The following is a 19847-nucleotide window of genomic DNA, read 5'->3' on the forward strand; positions in this document are numbered from 1 at the left end:
CTGCCGTAGAACCAGTCTTTGAGCGACCAAAGGGGGTCAAGTATTTATCTATTCATTCTCCTAAACCTCTCTCTGTTCTGCTCTGTGTCAATGGTTGACTTGGCTGGTAGTGTCCACGTTACAAGCTCCAGCGCATCCTAATGAAGAACCCTGGTTCGCAGTGTTAGTGCAGTTAGCAGGACCATTAGTGTGAAGGGCCCACTACAGTTCCAGCTGTCTTTATAGTATGCAGCATCGGGGAGGAGGGCTCACTCTCCTAACTTACGTCAGCGGCGGTTCCTCCGTGAAAGCGAAGGAGCATCTCGCGCCTCCACACACACACACACCGCTGGGCAGAAAGCGTAAAAATTGAAATGGTAATAAAATGATTTTGCCATTTATTTTTGACGCTTTCTGCCAGCAAATGGAGTGCGAGGGCGGGGCCAGTGCGTCACTAGTTGCCACTTAAGTTTGCATTGCGCATGTTGGTTCAGCCGGCTACCTTGCTACCACCAAACAGCCATGCGCAGTTCAAACCTCTCCAATCCAGCTGTCTTGGCAGACGTGGAGTGGCAGTGTAAGGTAAGTAATTTTTTTAATGTGTATCTCTGTTAATGTGTATAATATTGTGTGGTTTGTGTATTATGTGTATTTTTTATGTATATCTTTTTTGCGCCCTCCTCCATGTGATTTGCCACCAACCACTATTGACGTCCGCGAGGATTCATGACACGATGCACACTCAAATTCATAAAGCATCGAGCCAGGGCATTTTCCACTTGCTGTTAGAATAATATCTGCTTACTCATGCTGTTCGTTTCAGTTGTAGTATATCAGATTTTAGCGCCAGAAATCCCTTTTCCTGGGAATTTGTGCTCTTGACAGACTAATGCACCATTCAGTGAGATTTTTGTAAATATTTAAGTTGCAACATGAAGTAAATGCGATAAAGAGTAGAACTCATAAAAAAGATGAAGTTGTTGATGTCTCCAACATAATGCAGCGTACTCTTCAGAGTGCATGTTTTCCAAAATTGAGTGTTCATTCTTTTCACGCTTTTGTGCTATGCTAAAACTATTGTAAGTCCGGAAGGTGACTGCACAAAGCAGTGGTCGCTGGTCATGTTTGCTTTTACTAAAAATGTCCCCTGTGACCAACGGGACACTACGTGTAGTTAGGACACTGTGAAAGTGAGTCCATTATTTCAACCTGGACCATTCTAATGAGTCAAGTTTCCACTATTGTGTACTCCGTTTTCTTAAAAATGCCATTAATATTTTAAACAATTGTTTTTACGTAAACCAGTTCTATATGTTCGAATGATGGGTGTTTTTTTGGATTGTGTTGAAAAAGAGGGAGTGAGCTTTTTGGCCAGTATTTTAATCCCTCAACATCGGCTTGTCCCCTAAATCTGATGTGGGGAAATCTGAAGGCAGTTATTTTTTACCTGTACTTGCCACACTACCACTAATCAGTGTTGATCATACAATGAGATCAGTATTTCGTGAAGGTTTTTGAAGGTCACACAGTATGGTAAGGGGACTTAAAATAGGGACTTTAGTAGGGTCTTATGTGATCTCTTTGAAAAATGAAGTTCTAAAATACCAACTTTAGGAAACCAATTCACCTAAACTGATTTTCAAGAGAAGTGGCATTCCCCTAAAGTCCTGGAATGCTTTCTTTCTAAAATTGTCTCTTGCAAAGAATTTTTTTAATTGACGAAATCCCCGTATGTCAAAAATGGGTGCTTTATCGGATTTTCTATTAGGATTGTCTAGATCATATTTCCTTTCACCCCTTCCCACATCATTTCACAGGGTAGCATTTCATTTTTTTAATTGTATTTTTTATTTTCACTTCGGTATCAGGGATTTGGTATCCCTCTGCTCCTTTTCTAGAACTTGTATTTTCTTCTCTTATGTCAAGCACCAGTACTTATTTCTCCCTTCTTGTTAACTTTTCGTGGGAAGAACATCCATAAGATCCCTGCTTCACTATTATTATTTTTTGCCTCTGCCCCCTAAGCCTCCTTTTTAGGTCTCACCTGAGCCAGCGCATACGCTGCTCTGGCGAGACTTTTAGTTAGGGCTTCAGAAAATGCTACCACTGTGGTCTAGAGCTTGTGTGCAATGGCTCGTGCACTCGCGCAGCCGCCAGCTTTTAGCCCCCGAGTCGCCTTCAGGAGCGTGATCGCTTTTTTAATTTAAATTTCCTTTTTGCGCTCATGCACACAACTCGCTCACCACTTGCTTGTTTTTTTTAATTTTCTTTTTTTGCGCGCACACTCAACTCCCGGGCTTGCGATATCGGCATAAAGTATGCGCCGCATTTATTTTCTTATGCACGCTTTGGCGTGTTCCATCCTGCTTTTTTATTTAATCTTTCTGGCACTGGTAGTTTTCATTTTATACATGCTGTACAACAAGTACCAGAATGCAGAGAAAACGGCGAGTCTTGATAAAATACCACTACGGACTTTATAACTTAATGAAAGCGGGTTTGTAAGGATATATCTGACACACTTTTACAAAGGCAGTTCCACTTTGAATTTGAGAACAGCAAGGGTACAGTTTGTTTACAAAAGCAAAGAGATGACGAACGTCTTGCAGCTGTGTTTTTTTACTAAGACGAAGAGGGCTGGGCCTCGGCTTCAAAAAGTACCTTCTTCCTCTTTCACAATGAGTGAAGAACTTTGGAGACAGTGTACCTCAAGGTATGGGCTTTGCGTTATTTAGTTGGCGGAAGCTGCTGGGGCAATATGTTATTCAAACCTAATGTCAGATAAAGTTAAGTAGGGCCTCTGCCAAGATTAGCACATTTTACTGCCTCTGCTTTTTAATAGTTAATGAACTCTTCGTTATTCAGTGGAATTTTTTGGTTGCATAGCTGTCCATCGGCCCCATGTCATTAAAGCGACTTTTTAAAACTTTTATCTTATGATGATTTTCAGCTAATAACACTAGTTAGACCTACACTTATGAGGGGGAAAACTGCACTTCCCAGCATTCTTTGCGTTGCTTCAAAGTGATTCTGACTTCCAGACTCTTATGACGGGGGGGTTAGTTGACTGCAACGAGGTTAGCCGTATGACTTCATATGACGGGCACCATGTTTCCAGTCTGGCAAGGCTACAAAATGACTGCAGCAGGCACAGTATGTTCCGTTCTGATTGTAAGCTGGTATCCTAATGCCGAGGGTATGTGGTCACCCTACACATCCTCTGTTACTTAAATATTTCAGATGCCTCATAAACGTTTGGATTTATCGAAGAACCGAATAGCGGCAGAGCATGATTGGTAAAACATTGGAGCTCTCGTTTATTTAAGTTCCTCTAGCCGACGTGGTCGTCACTTCCCATTTCTCTCTATGTCCTTATCTCAAGAGTGCTGCAATCCTCTCTGGCTCCCTCCTCGCCAATGCCTTCACACCATTTTGACTTTGAGGCTCTGACAGTTCCGAAACCTAAGAAATAGGATCTTATCATGGTCTCGATTTCCCTGGAACTGGTGTTTACACTTGGTTTCCTTTTTACTTTAAAAGCATGAAAACATTTTAATGTTGCTGATCCTAACATCACCGGGCCTTTTCTACACACAATTCACAGTTTTAAACAAATTCTGAATTAATGGTCAACTAGCCCCACGTGGATGGTAGGCAGGCTAGGCAGCCGCTCGTGGTGGTTCAACCATGGGCGCTAAGGGTTCTGGGACTTGGTGGCCCATACTTCGAAAATTGAAACTACATGTACTGCCTGCTTTGTTGTCGGGGCAAAGAAACACCCTGAAACTATCACTCGTAAGGAGGGACCAAATGACTGATATGATATATGATAAACTATAATGGAGCACTCCCCACCCAGTTGTCTCTTGTCGGTTGTATTTAGATTATCCACTGTTTGGGTTTCCTTTGAATTCTGGTTCTTGTATTCTCTGCGTTCATAGTGAGGGAAGGAATGCGTAAAAATGCAATTACCAGAGTCATTAGTCAAAATATGTACTGAATAGGTCTTGCCTTTGGGACCTTATAAGTGTTTAGCCATGCGAAACGTAATGTTGTTGCACCAAGGATATTGTGCTGCATAACTAAATACTTAGAAGGTCCCAAAAGCGAGACCTATTGGCTATGTCAATGCTTGCTGCTCTTTTTGTTGACGCCCTCTTTAGTTCCCATTTGCTTTATTTGATTCTTTGCTGTCCTTGTGAAAATGTCATGCTTACAATCATTTTGCTTTCATTATATTCTTTTCTTCTCTCATTTGATTAATTATGCTCTTGAAAACGATTGTCTTCATTGGTTAAGGTCCTTATTCCTGAAGAAAATTCAAACAGAATCTTTATCAGAATGGCTTGTAGGTATGTTTGTAGTTCTACATGCATAGCACACACATAGGTGGGCATTGTTAAGAATGACCACATATATTTTGTTTCATTAGTCTACATTTTTCTATGTACCTTGATTTGATCGAATGTCTCATTGTGCAAAGCCCTTGCTTTAGAAAACGAAATGCAGCAAGTGTATTGTATTATATTATAGTGTTTGTAAAGTGTTTAATACCCAGTGGGGGGCATAATTAATTGTTCATGTGGATAGCAGGCTACACATCAAACAAGCACTTCTGTGCCCCCACAGGTTGTGTTTGGAAGGATGTTGTCTTTGTTGAACGTCTGTGTAGAAGGTCTTTCCATGTTGTGTGTGATGACCACCATAGTGTGGTTATCGTGTCATGAGACACAACATTTAACAGTATGATCGATGAGGTGTGAGAGATAGGCACACATCTTTATGATATCGGTTGAGCTGGCAGGTCTGAATAGCCTGTGGGATCCTTTATTGTATTGGTAGTTTATCTTTATGTTCTCAATCTGATTTCATATTGTGGCTGTAGCAGAAGATCTACGTATCAGCACCAGTTAATAAAAAGCGAGGGGGCTTCAGAGATCTATCCATATAGATCATGTTACAGTCCTCCTTTATATGATTGCAATGATGTAATGTCATTTGAAGAGATGTGCAGGATGAGACTGCGTTTTCATCCTTTTTGCCGCGATAGGATGTTGATGCTAAGAGTATGTGACTATTTAAGACCTGCAGGGTAAACTATTTGAAAGTCCTCCTAACAATTTATGGCAGATCTTTGTTTCCAACAGGCATGTCTGGTTAGGATTGAGTAGATATTTAAGTGGGCTTGTATATCTTGTATCTGTCATTCAGTTGCTAGTTTAGACAGGTTCTTTCATACTTAAATGCCTGTGCAGTTGAAGGACCAGGTAATAAATTGGTATATGATAGCACATTGTGACATATATTCTATTGAACTGATACTCGGAAGGATCATCATAAAGACAGGAGTCACTGGTATCTGAAATTCCTACTGCGAGGACCATCGGAAAGACTGCAGAAACCATTGTCCATCTTGTGGTTAGAGGTAGGGTCAACATAGTTTGCGTGGGGACTTATGATCGGAGAGGCATGGTTATTATAATGTATGCGCATTTCAGGTCATAGCCAGCTTATGTTGTGCTTGTCTTCTTGGCATGATGTGCTGAAGTCTAGGTTAAGAACCCTAGGCTAGAAGAGCTGTGTTTAGTGAAGGCTGTTGTATCTGTCCTTAGAGTGCATTGCCTCGGTATCACTCATTTGCTAGCTTTGATGGTATTAATGGTTGAAAATCTGATTGCTTGGCCCATCCAGTTTCTTAAATAAAAAAGGAATTCAACAAAATATTTACTGTGAGTGGATTTTGTGTGAGTGGATTTTGTGTAATATGCTGGATGTAAAGTCACTGCATAAGAGCATCCTTTGTTTCACTCTTTGGACCTCAGTATGGGGTTCAGAAAACGAATTGAACAACAGCAAATAGTGACATGGCGATGTACTAAATATTCATCACAAAATATTCACAACTACTTTTTGCATGCAGTCAGGGGTTTATTTGATTTGAAAAAAATATTAAACATATTTCTACTATTGATGGGAAGCAGAAGCCTTCATATAGACCTTGAATAGGGACATTTATCTCTCCTTCCATTGAATCTACTACTATTGAATCCAATCAGTTGAACATAGGTACTGCATATATAGGCAATGCTTGCAGCAAGACAAGAAAATATCAAGCTCTGCAAAATGCTTATTCACAGTCGATATATTCTAGGGAAGCCTGTTAAATTTTATGACAAACTTTGGTCTAAGTACTAAATTGTGGATGGGAAAAGACTTTTACATTTGCACTGTGCCGTGTGAATATAGTCTAGTTTCATACATTTTTACAATTTTGTAAAATGTAGTCTAGTTTTATAAATTTTTACAATTTTGAACCTTCAGGGTTCGAAAATGCACGTAAGTAGGTTGTTAGTTAAGTCATACCCAAGTAATAAGTCCAAAATCCTATCCAGTCCAACAAAAATGTTTAGTAAATAAATCTGGGCTCAACCACCAGTAGCTGTGACCTAGAGCAGACAAGGTTAATGTTAGAAATGGGGTTTCTGGTTGGCTAAGGTATACACCCTGGCCAGGTAGAACCCACCACTCGTGTCCGGGTAAGCTACTTATACAACTGAGATGACCTGTGCTCGCCCTATGGTAGCTTGGCACAGAGGATGCAGGTTACTCAAAAGAAGCAATATGTGTAGTATTTGTGCAACACACCCACACAATAACACAATGAGTACAGCACAAAAAGACTCCACACATGTTTAGAAATGTAGCTTATTTTCTGAATAAAACAAGACCAAACCGACAAAAATCCAATAAGCGGTTATCAAATATATCAATATAATCAACCATACAGTGCTTTACAGTTCTGAGCGTTGAGAGAACACTTGTTCTGGGCAGATTGATTACGGTTGCGTCTGCTGAATTGCATTGTATTGTGTTGAATCAGCACAAAAACCGCCAAGTATGCGTTAGACAATTACAATTTTTCGAGTGTACCCAGATCACTGGTATGGGAGTCCCTTAATGAGTCCCCTGAGGCCGGCATTCTGAGTTTCTATTCAGTGGTCTGTGAGGAGCACGGCACAGCTGACCAGGACCGCTCAGGTCCATTCACACGAAGTACCTTCTCGGACAAGGGACCGTGGTTGGGGCAAGTAAATGACTATCTCCTTCCTCAGGCAGGGAGCGCCGAGTCATGCTGGTCCAGAGTTGACGCTGCACATGGAGAGTAGTTGCACGGCCTTCCTCCTGCCTAGTTGTAGAAGGGGCAAGGCGTTGCTACTTCGATGCTTCCGGCCAAAGCTGCAGCTAGCTGAAATTGAAACACTGCTGCCAATGAGGACTACTCCACATTCGTGAGTGGAGTGCGGGTCAATAAATTTAATCAAATATGAACGCTGAGCCCAGCTAGGGATTCGGCCAGTGCTGACTTACTCAAACACTTAGTCCTTTATCTTTTAGGAGCGCCAGTTCTCACGGAACCAGCCTCTCTGCAGTAGTGTAGGGAAAGCTGCAACAAAGTATTTGATGGTCCTGAGAATTCAAGAGCAGGGAGCAAGCCCTTGGAGGTCACTTGGAGGGAAGGCAGAGTCCGTCCAGCAGAGTCTGGGAGCATCAGGTAGCAGGGCAATAAGCAGAAAAGCAGCCCTTCCAGAAAACCAGGTCAATTGAGTCCTATAAGCAGCACAGCATCCCTTCTGACAGAGGTTCTGTTCAAGATCCAGAAGTGTCTCATTTGTGGGGATCAGAAACCCAGTACTTGCACCCAAAAGTGCCTTTGATGTGGGGTGACTGCAAAGAACAATCTGAAGTTTACAAGGATCCCTTTTCACACAGTCCTGTCTGCCAAGCTAACCATGGGGGGTAAATTGGTGCTTTGTGTGAGGATGGGATACAGCCTTTTGAGATGTAAGTGTGAGCCATCTCTCCTCCTTCCTACCTAGGAAGACCCATCAGAATGCAGATGAGTCATCACAATGCAGATGAGCCTCACCTTCCCTTGTGTCTGTCTAGAGGGAATACACTAAGTGTAGCTGTCACCCAACACAGATGTGTATTGGAGACTGGCTGTCAGGCACAAAGAACAGTAAGTATCATTCCAAACATATCAAACATGAAAAAGCTAATCCTCTCTGATCAGGAATTTCAGCTTAAAAGTATATTAAATAATTCCTAATGCTGGCCAATGAGAGGGGTATGCCTCAGTGTAGTGGAAAAAGAAATAGCATGTTTGTCACTACCAGGACATGCAAAACATAGAGGTACATGTCATACCTTTTACTTACATTTCACCCTGCCCCTAGGGTTGCTTTGGGACTACCTCAGGGGTGACATATGTAATATAAGGGTAGTTTATGGCTTGGCAAGTAGTTTTAAATGCCAAGTCGAAATGGTAGTAAACTGCACACACAGGCATTGCAGTGGCAGGCCTGAGAAAGGCTTGAAAGTCTAATGAGTACAATGAGTCCTGCAGGTACCCTAGTAGCATTTGAAGTACAGGCCCTGGTTATATGGTATACCACTTTACAAGGGACTTACCAGTACAATAAATATGCCAATCAGGGATACACTGTCCTCATATTTAGGGGAGAGCCACATGCTTTTTAGCACTAGTTAGCAGAGGTAAAGTGCTCAGAGTCCTAACGCCAATAAAAAGAAACAGTAAAACGGAGAGGCAAAAGGGAACAATTTGAGGGAAACATCACCCTAAAAAAGACCGCTCTAACAGTTAACTTAAGAAAAATATGTAAAATATTTAGCAGTGATAAGCAGATAAAAAGTCAAAACACAACCAAAAATCCTACAATCAATTTCTAAATATCAAAGAAAAATCTAACAAAAATTATTAGAATCCAATAAGGGGAAGTGGAGGCATGAATTTTTAGTTTAAAGAAAGTAAAGAAACAGCATAGCATCTCTGGGTTCAATAGACTGAGACTTGGGGACAAGCTAAGGCTAGCTAAATTTGAGCACCCTGTCAAGTTACCTTCTGTCTTTTTTCCGTAAGTCAAAATGCTCCAGTGAGACAAACTTGAAGGCTGTGTCTGCGCAGACATCACAAAGTTGGATACCTATTGTCTGAGATTCCGCCAACAAATAAGGAAAAGGAACTGGGAGCTAAAAAAAGGTCCAATGCCTGTGCTTCCAAGTGAAAAAGTAAACCGAAACGAGGGGTCACTGTTCCTAAAGGAAAAAAGTTGGTCTAGAATGTAGGTGAAAGAGTCAGCAAGACTCTTACTTGTTACCCTCACACATCCCAAGGGATGTCATGCTTCATCATAGGGCGGTTGCTCCTCGTCGGGCCAGTGCTGCAATGCAATTCCAGTCACCCGAAGGGTCACTTTTGCAGAGGTCTTTTTAATTCTCGCCGTATGATGTGTCTGAGGTAGTGCTCATTTGGTAGTGAGTGATTGTAAAATTGACTAGAGGATACCGATGCTGATCCAGTTCAATGGGTGGATTCCTCTGAAAAGAGTAAAAAACCCTGCACAAGTTGGTGGTAAAAGCGCTGAGTTGGAAAATTCAAATTTCACTCCTGTAAAACGTCTCTAGTTGGCCGGATTCTGCATCTGGCCAAGATTTATTCATTCGAGAATTAGGGCTAGATGCACAAAGATTAGGTATAGCTATTTCCTAATTCCTATGTTTTGCAATTGGGAAAACGCTATTCCTAATGTATGAAACTCATTAAGTTTCATTTAGTTATTCATAGTGGGTCGCAAATATACGTACCTCATTAACATTCATAAGGTAGGTCACAATTTGGAACCCACTACAATTAGCTGCCATCACACGGAAAAAAAAAAAAAAAAAAATCACACGGATGGTGGCCTGCGAGAGTCATCAAACCACCATGTCAGTGATTGCTTTTAAATAAAACAATATATTTTTTAATTTAAACCCTTCCCATTTTCCTTAAAAATAAAATGTTTACATTTAATTTTTTAAGAGTAGTCATTGAACAATTATTCTCAAAGAGAAAGGGTTCCTTTGGATGGTTAGTCTCCGCCCGCCAGTGGTCAAACAATTTTGTCTATTCAGGGCAGTTCATTTTGGTCACTTCTAAGGTGTTCCCAGGACCTTTAGGGACAGCGCTTAGAGGCTGCTATCAACTCCAGCAAAAGCCACCAGCACAGACAATTAACGGTCCATTTGATGTCTCTGTAGCCACAGAGATCATCAGCCAACTGATTACTTCTTAGTCCTGGGTACAAGTGGGAGCAGGTCCAACCCATCAGGTCTCCACACACATTAGAAACAGCCGTCTTCTTCCTATTTTGATCTTCCACAGGTTCAAATGTTTTCCGAGGTGCTGGGAGTGAGGTGCCACCTGTGTACAATTCACTAGCCAGTGTTTGGGGCGGACTCCTGCCCACTCCCTGGCTAATAGGTGAACATTTTCTGAGGAAAGACCTACCCCCTTTCATAGCACACCCAAATTGCCTTAATGCAAACTATCCCACAGTGCACCTTTTTAAGTGAACACCAATATATCAGAACCTTTCCGCACCTACTGCAGCTTCTTGTACACTGTGGAGTGTGCCTAGTGAGCTTCCATCCCTTTGGGCTTGGGATCAGGAAGGCTATAGTGTATCCTGGGATCAAAAGACTCCTTTTCCTCTTGTCTCCCCATTCACCCATCTTAAGAATGCATAGGTCTTGCCTTCATCCTATTAGTGATTCCCCTGTGCCCTCTCAGATGATCCTTCCTGTGATAGGCTGGATAATATACCTCACTCTGGTCATGCTGCTAGGCAAAAGCCATGGTCTCCATTCTAGCAGTATTTTTCTCACCTCATCAAAGTGAAGCACTGACAGAAAAGTCAACTGCAGCCAGGCTAATGTAAATTAGCCAACTGGAGCTTTAGGCTAGAAAAATATAACTTTCTAAATGTTAATTTTCCTGTATATGTATCAGAAATGTGGCTTCACCGTTGATTTGTAATGAGTATTAAAATGATGGTTGAATGAACTCTGCCTAATTTGTGAGTTTATTTGAGAATAAGTTACAATGTAAATTTTCTTTTTTTTCTCAAAGAAACAGCTACAACCCTATATAGTAACACAGGTTTTTGACAACTAGTCATTGTAGGATCATGTCCACCTTAAATTCGTGTATGCTCCCCTTTTAAATACTAGGCTCTCCACCTTGCACACCACAAGGCCTACTTAGGAGTGTCTCAATATTTAAGGAAGTTTTCAATCATGTAAAAATGTTATTTTGAAAGGTCTGCCAGTAGGTTTGAAAACTACAGCAGTTAGGATGCTCATGTAGGTCTTGAATGGGTGTTTCCCCTTTTCAACCTAGTAGTTGGCACACCATGTGCTTAGATCTGCAGGTGAAATTTAACTTCAATGCCTTTGGTTTATTTCCTGAGCTATATACAATAGCCTTACTGGAAAGTTATATATGGCGGTTTGGGGTTAGTCAATGTTAAAAAAAAACTTTAGGGATCACAGCACATACTCTGGGGACTAATCAGTCATAGAAAGTGCAGGTGACCACTCAAAAGAATCTCTTTCTCCAGTTACCAATATAAATGACATTTCTAGCAGCCTACAAGGTTGACTTGAGATTGGGTGAAGCTGGAGCATTGGAAGAAGGGCTTTCAGCTGGTGGTCCACAGTTACTTGATTGCATAGAGATTCCCCCCCAAAAAAACAACTATCGCGTATTGAGCCTAACCTAAAATGCCCTAGCATTGAGCTTTAGTAATAACTTACTATTCTTGAATGTTTTATTAATTAGGACTTTAAATCTGGTAATTGCAAACCATACAATCAATATTAAATCTTACATATTAATATCATAATTACCTCCCATTAATAAAAGACACACATTCATCAAAGTTCTGCCACAATTTGCAAACTACAGTAATAACATTCCTTTTATATGAAATCAATAAGAGTTTGTACATGTTCTATTTCAGTTATATATGGATCCGTATTTATAAATGTGTTTAATGAGCAAAGTATTGACAGCAAACCATAGTGTGCAGCTGCTGTACTAACTGGGCAATCTCACAAAATCTGCTAATTCTTTAGTTCCTTATGATACCACACTATCTGCCCATGCATTCAAAGAAAATTATACTATGCCAAGATTTGGTCTCAAATAACTAAGGGCTAGATGTAGGTAACTTGGAAATACCGAATTTTACCGCTTCAGTATTTAGGAATTGGTATTTCATATGTAGGTAATGAATCGGTAAAAAATACTGAACCGTTAACATTCCTTATTACCGAATCAGTAATACCGATTCGGTAATCAGGAATACCTACCAATTCATTCCTATGGTCCTGGAAGCCCATAGGAATGAATGTGAGGACATTCGGTATTACCGATTCGGTATTACCGAATCTGTAATACCGGGAGGTATTTCAAGGGTGCCAGGGTGTCCAAGGTACACTCTGTTGCACCCCTGAAATGTGCATGTGTGCACATGTGGCACCCATGCATGCCCTAAGGGCATGGATGTGTGCCACATGGCACATTTAAAAAAGCAAAAAAGTGCTTTTTGAAAGGAAATCGCTATTTACCACTAACTTGGAGTTGGTGGTAAATAGCGATTCCCTAAGGGTGAGGTGCACTGTTTTAAGGGCTACCTACATTGCATTTAAGGAATCGATATTACCGATTCCTTGAATGCATGGCCATAAGGAATCGGTATTAAGGAATCAGTATTTACTGATTCCTTAATACCGAATCCCCCCTACATCTCAAATGCCTAAATACCGGTCGGTAACGCTGAAATTTACCGAATTTCGGCGTTACCGACCGGTAATTAGCCACCTACATCTAGCCCCAAGTCTAAGCCCACTGCTTAATCTGCCCAATAAATACATACAGGCTCTAATGGCCTTTGCCTAACTGTTCATAATCAGTATCTTTGATAAGTCTATGCAGTTTAAGTCTGATGTTAACTCTAAGGTGAAAAGAATCAACTGTGAAATTAGAGAAAAATCATTCACACTCTGAACCAGATATTACAAAAAAATCTTCTCTTAACCTCTTCAAGATGTAAGGCTGTCCAAGACAAAGGTTGCTGCAACATAAATGCAACAGACGAGATGCTTGCATTCTATGCATTACTTCACCAGTGCAGAGGACGTGAACGTCTCATCCTCCACACATTGCCAATTTTTGATTTAAAAAGAGACAAATTTCCAAGCAGCACTGATATGTAAAATTAACATTAACTCCTTAGCTGCTGAGACTTTTCTACCCCTAGCCTTTTTTGATGTTATGCTGTATCCAAGCAAACTCTACCCCACATCTGGGGGATTGTAAAGGTACCCAGGGTTTGTAGATTCCCCTGAAGAAAACTGCGAAAGTAGTAAAAATACAGCAAAATGTTTTTTGTTGAAAGCGTAGGAGGAAAGGCGCTGTGTAAAAAAAGTCTGCTGTTTTTTCCCCTAAAAACTGTATCAACAAATGGTTTGCCATGCTAAGATCATCATTATCTCATCTTTTATTAACAAGCCCAGTTGTAAAACAGGAACAATTATAGTTATAAAAGAAAAAACATTTTGCTACAGTTTTTTGCAGTTTTCAACCCGGTAACACATTCCCTATTTTTTTCAGTTTCAACCTACTTGCAGTTTGTCCTGAAAATAGTTGTGAAGCCCATGGGTGAACCCGAAAAGCTATAGTCTTCTTAAAACTAAGCAAAGTTCTGAATTCAGTAAGATTCCCCATGATCTGCCAAAAGAGCCTAATCATTGAAATCTATGCCGACGACACCCAGCTCATCCTCTCCCTCACCAAGGACCCACACACCGCCAAAACCAACCTCCACGAGGGAATGAAGGCCATCGCCGACTGGATGAGGAGCAGCCGTCTGAAGCTGAACTCGGACAAGACCGAGGCCCTCATCCTCCGAACCACCCCCTCAGCCTGGGACGACTCCTGGTGGCCGGCCACACTGGGAACAGCACCAACACCCACCGACCAGGCACGCAACCTAGGATTCATCCTCGACTCCTCCCTCTCCATGTCTAAACAGGTCAGCACCGTCTCCTCCTCGTGCTACAACACCCTCCGCATGCTTCGCAGGATCTACAAGTGGGTCCCGACCGAAACAAGAAGTACGCTGACACAGGCTCTCGTCAGCAGCAGAGTGGACTACGGCAACGCACTCTATGCAGGAATCCCAGCCAAACACCTACGACGACTACAACGCATCCAAAACGACTCCACCCGACTGATCCTCAACGCCCTTTGCCGCATCCAAATCATCCCCCACCTGAGAGACCTACACTGGCTCCCCGTCAACAAGAGGATCACCTTCAAGCTCCTCACCCACAAACACAAAGCACTCCACAATGCTGGACCAGCCTACCTGAACAGCAGACTCATCTTCTACACTCCTACCCGCCAGCTCGCTCTGCCAGCCTCGCCCTCGCCGCTGTCTCCCGCATACAACAAACGACCTCCGGCAGCAGATGGTATACACCCGTTACAACGCATCTTTTACTCCGCACTACCATTACAACGCGACTTTTACTCCGCATACCATTACAACGCATTGCGCTGGGGGGCGCTCTAGGATAGGGAATAAGTATAATTTACTATCCAACACCTTCCCTAGGGTCCACGGGGACTGGAGTTAGAATAGTAAATTATACTTACCACTATCCAGCACCTCAAAGCGCTATGCGTTGTAACGGTATGCGGAGTAAAAGTATGCGGAGTAACGTCATACATCCGCAGCAGATCCTTCTCCTACCTCGCCGCCGAGACCTGGAACGCCCTCCCTGCCAACCTACGGCAGACCCAAGGCCTACTCGCCTTCAGAAGACTCCTCAAGACCTGGCTCTTCGAGCAGTAGCGGAACCCCCTCCACCCAGCGCCTGGAGACCCTCATGAGTAAGTAGCGCGCTTTACAAGTACTCTGATTGATTGAAAATAAGTAGGAAAAAATTGCAATTTATGACTTTTTAATCTGTAATATATTTCCTCGATGGCCTATTTACAAAAGTAACATGTCTTTACATCCATCCAATCCTTCTGGTGGCAGGAATGTTTAGTGTTTGTTGGTTGTCCTAAAACCTGTGATACCCAGAGCCAACAATTGAACTGTAGCCTATGATTTTTCATTCTGTACGGACAAGCAGCAATTCATATGTAAAATCTAATAAATGAAAAATGGATATGAAGGAAACCTGTGTATGTTTGCAATGTGAGGAATTATCAATCATGTACATCCCTGAATTTGAGGTTACCCATACAAGGGCGTGAATTAAAGGAAATGCGCAAAATGTGATCTTTCTTGCACAGTGGCTTACATTTGAAAGACAATAATGGCTAAAAATTAAATTCAAATGTTGACAATGGGGTAGCTGCTGTATTTGGGCCTGTGCTTGGCCGTTATATGGCTGCTACATTGAATATTTTAACTGGCCAGCTTCAGCTGTTCAGGTGGCTTCCTCAAATTCAGAAGCCGGTCCTTGGACAATCCCCACATAAATATATTCCATCTTGGGTACAGTTCTTTAAGAGCTTCTCAAAAGCTGCATAGTTAATTTACTCTGAATAAAACCCCCAGGTTCCTTGACCTAAGTGCTGTCTGCATGCCAGATTGTGTGTGTTATCATTGCTTGCCAAATTGTCTAAGGGTGTTTGTAAGTGAAGCATACGTTTTGGATTCTTCCCTCAGCCCATCAGTTTGTCGCTACCACCTGGTTATATTAATGGTATTCATGCCACTCTGAGCCTATTTGCTTCTACTGAAATGTTTTATGGAGATATGTGATTCGCAAGTAATTGCTTTTTAAGAGGTGTCCAGGTTAGGTTTAAAAGAATTAAACCCATGTCATGTTTTCAGGTTATACACATATAATATATTTACCTTCAGAGAATGTTGAAGCTCAATAACAAAGTTGTTATTCTGAAACTCTGGCAAAGATCTAGTCCTCCTGGGCCTACATTTGGCACCTAAACGTGTGTTGCTTAGAGTAACATTTCTATTCAATAGCTATCTGACCCATAATCAGTGCCATAAAGCCACATACAAATCTTCAGGGTGGCTCTCTTGGTTAATTGATGACTTTTATGTCTTGCACTTTTTAAGAGCCTGGGTAGTTAAAGGAGGTCGCTTCAGGTTCATGTCATTCACTATTCTGCTGAGGAAGTCATTGTTTGATCGGTTTCTGTAAAGCAATGCAATTATTCCTTTTCTGAGATTTCCTTCATAACCTAACGTTACAGTACCAAACAGCATACGTTTGTCAAGCTGTATCTACAGCATCCATAATTGGGGCAACAAAATAAAAATACAATGACACAATGTAATATCAGCTGCACATATCCCTTTGGATGCTCACTTCTTTACCTGTTTTTCTATGATTGTAGCCTTAAATCCTTTATCTTCTTCAACTATCAAAGGTGAAATCCCAGAGATTTTTAAATGTAAGTCTTTGCTCATTGTGCAAATTTGGGAAATCCTCAGTCAGCAGTCATGCTTTTCATATGGCATACTATAAATATTGTGATCAATACAATTTTCTACTAATTTTTGATACAACCTTAATATTTTACAGACATACAAACTTTGCATTTGTGTTATTGAGCTTGCTGCTCCCTATCTTTCCGAGTATTAAACAATTGCTGCATTTCGCACTCTACCATCCAGTCATTGCACATTGTACTGATGTCTGAAGTTATTATTTGAGCATTCTGTGGCCTACACTCATCTGGTTACTCTTAATCAAGTGGAAGGACATCATTTACTGGTTTGCTTCGGAAGAGTAAAGGGTTAATGTGCTCTGCCTGCACTGCCACAGCACCAAACCCTAGAAGTGCATAGCCATAGGCAAACCAAAGGTTCTTTAAGGTACTCCCTTAGTTACTTCCCTTAGTTAGCAATGGCCAGACTCCAAGATAATGCTGCAGGGAACAGCATACACCATACATAACAAATGAGACATATGGAGCACATGTATGAGTAATGAAGATGTACTAACTAGAAAAATACTAAATAATCTGGATTAGGTGTAGGATTATTGGTACACATCATTTTAATTGGAGTAGGATGGAAGATTCTGAAAGAATGTACCTCTGCACATTGAGCAATTTCCATTGCTTAGTTACTCAGTTACTTCTGTGGGATCACATCAGAGGTGATTTTTTGAAGTGTGTGCTCTTCCTTGGATTGATTAAATTGCTGCTCAAAGTGAAGGAAATTCATGGTTGAAAAAAGTTGAAGTGGGAGAAGATGCTGCTTGGGACTGAGGTAGATTGTGAGGTCCTCTGATTGCAATTTAATTTTAACAAAAAATGTCATTTTTTTAGGAAAAAGTTTTTTGGGTGTGATTTCCCCCAATGTTTAGTAGACAGGAGTAAAGTGCCTGTCCTTCCCCTTGAGACATGGTTAGAATGGCTTACATATGACTGACCTATTTAACTTACATACAAGTCCCTTGTAGATGGTGTACAAAATACACGTAGGGCCTGCACGTTAAATGCCACCTGTGGACTGCAGCACCTATTGTGCCACCCACACAGTGGTCTTGTAAAACTTGGCTTCAGGCCTAATATGTAGCCTGACTGCAGCAATCCAAAACCTGCTGTCAAACCTGTCAAACTACCCCTTTCTGACAAGTGGGAGAACCTGTTTTTAAATATTAAAATAATCACCCCTATGTCACCTTGTTTCCCACAAAGTAGGGTACCTAATATTTAAAATTGGAATGTGTGAAATTAAAGTTGGTGCGTTCCTCAAACACTAACTCCCTAAAGCTATTTTCATTGGCAGTGCTTTAGCTGGATCCTGGAAAATATCAAAGTATAAATTATAAACGTTAATCTGTATGTTTTTGACAGAAAACAAATAGAATATTTAAAGTCTATGTTTTATATTTATTAAACATCCAATCCATTGGTAAATCAGATTTTTATTAAATATATGGGCAAAGTAACTTTTATGAAGTTATATTTTTCTTTCCTGCTTAAGGCTCGGGTTGGCTAACTAGCATTGGCCAGTTGGTCCTTCAGTGCCTCCCTGACAACGAGGTCTGAAAACCGCTCCTTCAGCAGCAAAATAACGAGGGTGTACGGTGGGGTTTTTCTTCCTCTTGCAGGAAAGATAGTTGGAGTGGGCCCATAAACTTAATTAACATGTAAAGGACTCATGTGAGGTCTGCGATTTCACAGGCAGATGTTGAGTGAGATACGGAGGGAGGAAGCCTTTGGCCCTCAGGCCCACGTTGGCTAAACTGACTGCAAATCCAGTGGGAGGGAAGCAGCCCCCAAAACAAATAAGGAGTGGACACAAGGGAAGGAACTGCTCATTTCCCTGGCAATACCTCTGTGTGGACACAATAGCTCTGTACTAAGTTGGAAGGGTTTGCCCAAATTCAATTTTAGGAGGACAGTGCACTGTGAGATTGTTTGCCGAAGGGCAAACCGGAACAACTGAAAAGTGGGTAGGGTTACTTTGGAAAGTGTATCCCTGTTAGAGAGGAACAAGGAGTTACGACCAGCCACTGACCAGTGCACCCAATAAACATGGCACCTTAAGGAACACTCCTCGGAACACTTCCTGGATCAAAAAGAGACTGGGCCCTGTCTTAGTGAAGCACTGGAGGTCTTGTTCTGTTCCCTCTTGTACCCAGGACAAATAAGTGGACTGTAAAGGTCATTGGGCTGAACTCCCATGTGGCTACAGGCATATAAAAAGCTGAAAACCACTACTCCCTGGATTCCTAGTTGCCCAGTCACAATTGGACCTGCACTGGACCCTACTCAATGCCTTTGCTGGATCAAGCCCTAAAGCCTTAAGAGTCTCCCCTAAAGTGTGTGAGCCTTAGCTGAAGAACTGAGGAAAAAGGGACGTATCCATGTAAAGTTTTGGGACTTAGGAAAATTCGGACTTCCAGACGTCGGAGGATCAGGACCAGCCCCAATGCAATTGGGCTGAAACCCAATTCGCTGGGATGAAGAAGCAGGTTTGTCCCACTTGGAGCCCTGCTGCAACAGCAAATCGGTTTTTAGGCTTCAGTGAGAAGGTAGCCGACCTTGTGGAGCCTTCATTGGATCCACGTTTGGCCTTGCCCCACTGGAAGAAAAGGACTTCTGTTTTAGAAACTTCATTCTCAACAAGAAAATCCTGACTGTCTAAAGGGGCGTGAAGTGTCTGTGTGTCAGTTAGAGCTTTCAGGTGGGAAATGTAAATTTCTCCCATTTGGAGCTTTTCCATCCTAAACCAAGTCTTCAGCGGAACCTCGCCCAACGGCTGTCTGACTTCTCGTCGAAGTCCGATACGGGCGGATGCCTTGCCCCGCTGAAAGGTTTTTTTCTCCATTTTGCAGATTAAATCTGAAAGTAAAATCCTTGACCTGGCCATCTCGCTCAGTGTATCTGACATTGAGCTTAATCGTAGACTCCTCTAGGTGCTTAATGCTTTCTGGTGTTTTCACTTAAAACATTAAAAAGTCATATTTCTGGGACCCTTTATTGGATCCTTGTTGTTTTGGGATCATTTTGTTTATTAAAAGGTACTCTGCTTTTCTAAATGGAAGTGGGGTTGCCAGTGTTTGGTGTTTGGACTATATTATTGTTATGATACTTTATACATACTTTACACATAGCACTAAGCTGGTCTGCTCTGTGCCATAGCTATTACGGGGTTGAGCTCAGGTTAATTTAGTGACTTTAGAGGTTCATTCTGACAAGATAGTGTTATTATCCTTTGAGGGGCATGACAGCTCCCCAAATAATAATCCTCTTTCTTACATAGACCCTATCAGGGAATCTGGAGAAACAAAGATTTCTTAAATCAGGTATCCGGTATGTATAGTGGCAGTAATTCTAGCTTTGAAGTGTTCTTAACTTTCGGCATCTATCTGCACGAATTCTTCCAGCAGCTTAGACAGCCGAAGTTCCATGTTTTTTTAATGTGTTTTATATTTTGTGCTGCATTGAGGGCATACAC

Source organism: Lissotriton vulgaris, chromosome 6, assembly GCF_964263255.1.
Source record: "Lissotriton vulgaris chromosome 6, aLisVul1.2, whole genome shotgun sequence".
Lineage (NCBI taxonomy): Eukaryota > Metazoa > Chordata > Amphibia > Caudata > Salamandridae > Lissotriton > Lissotriton vulgaris.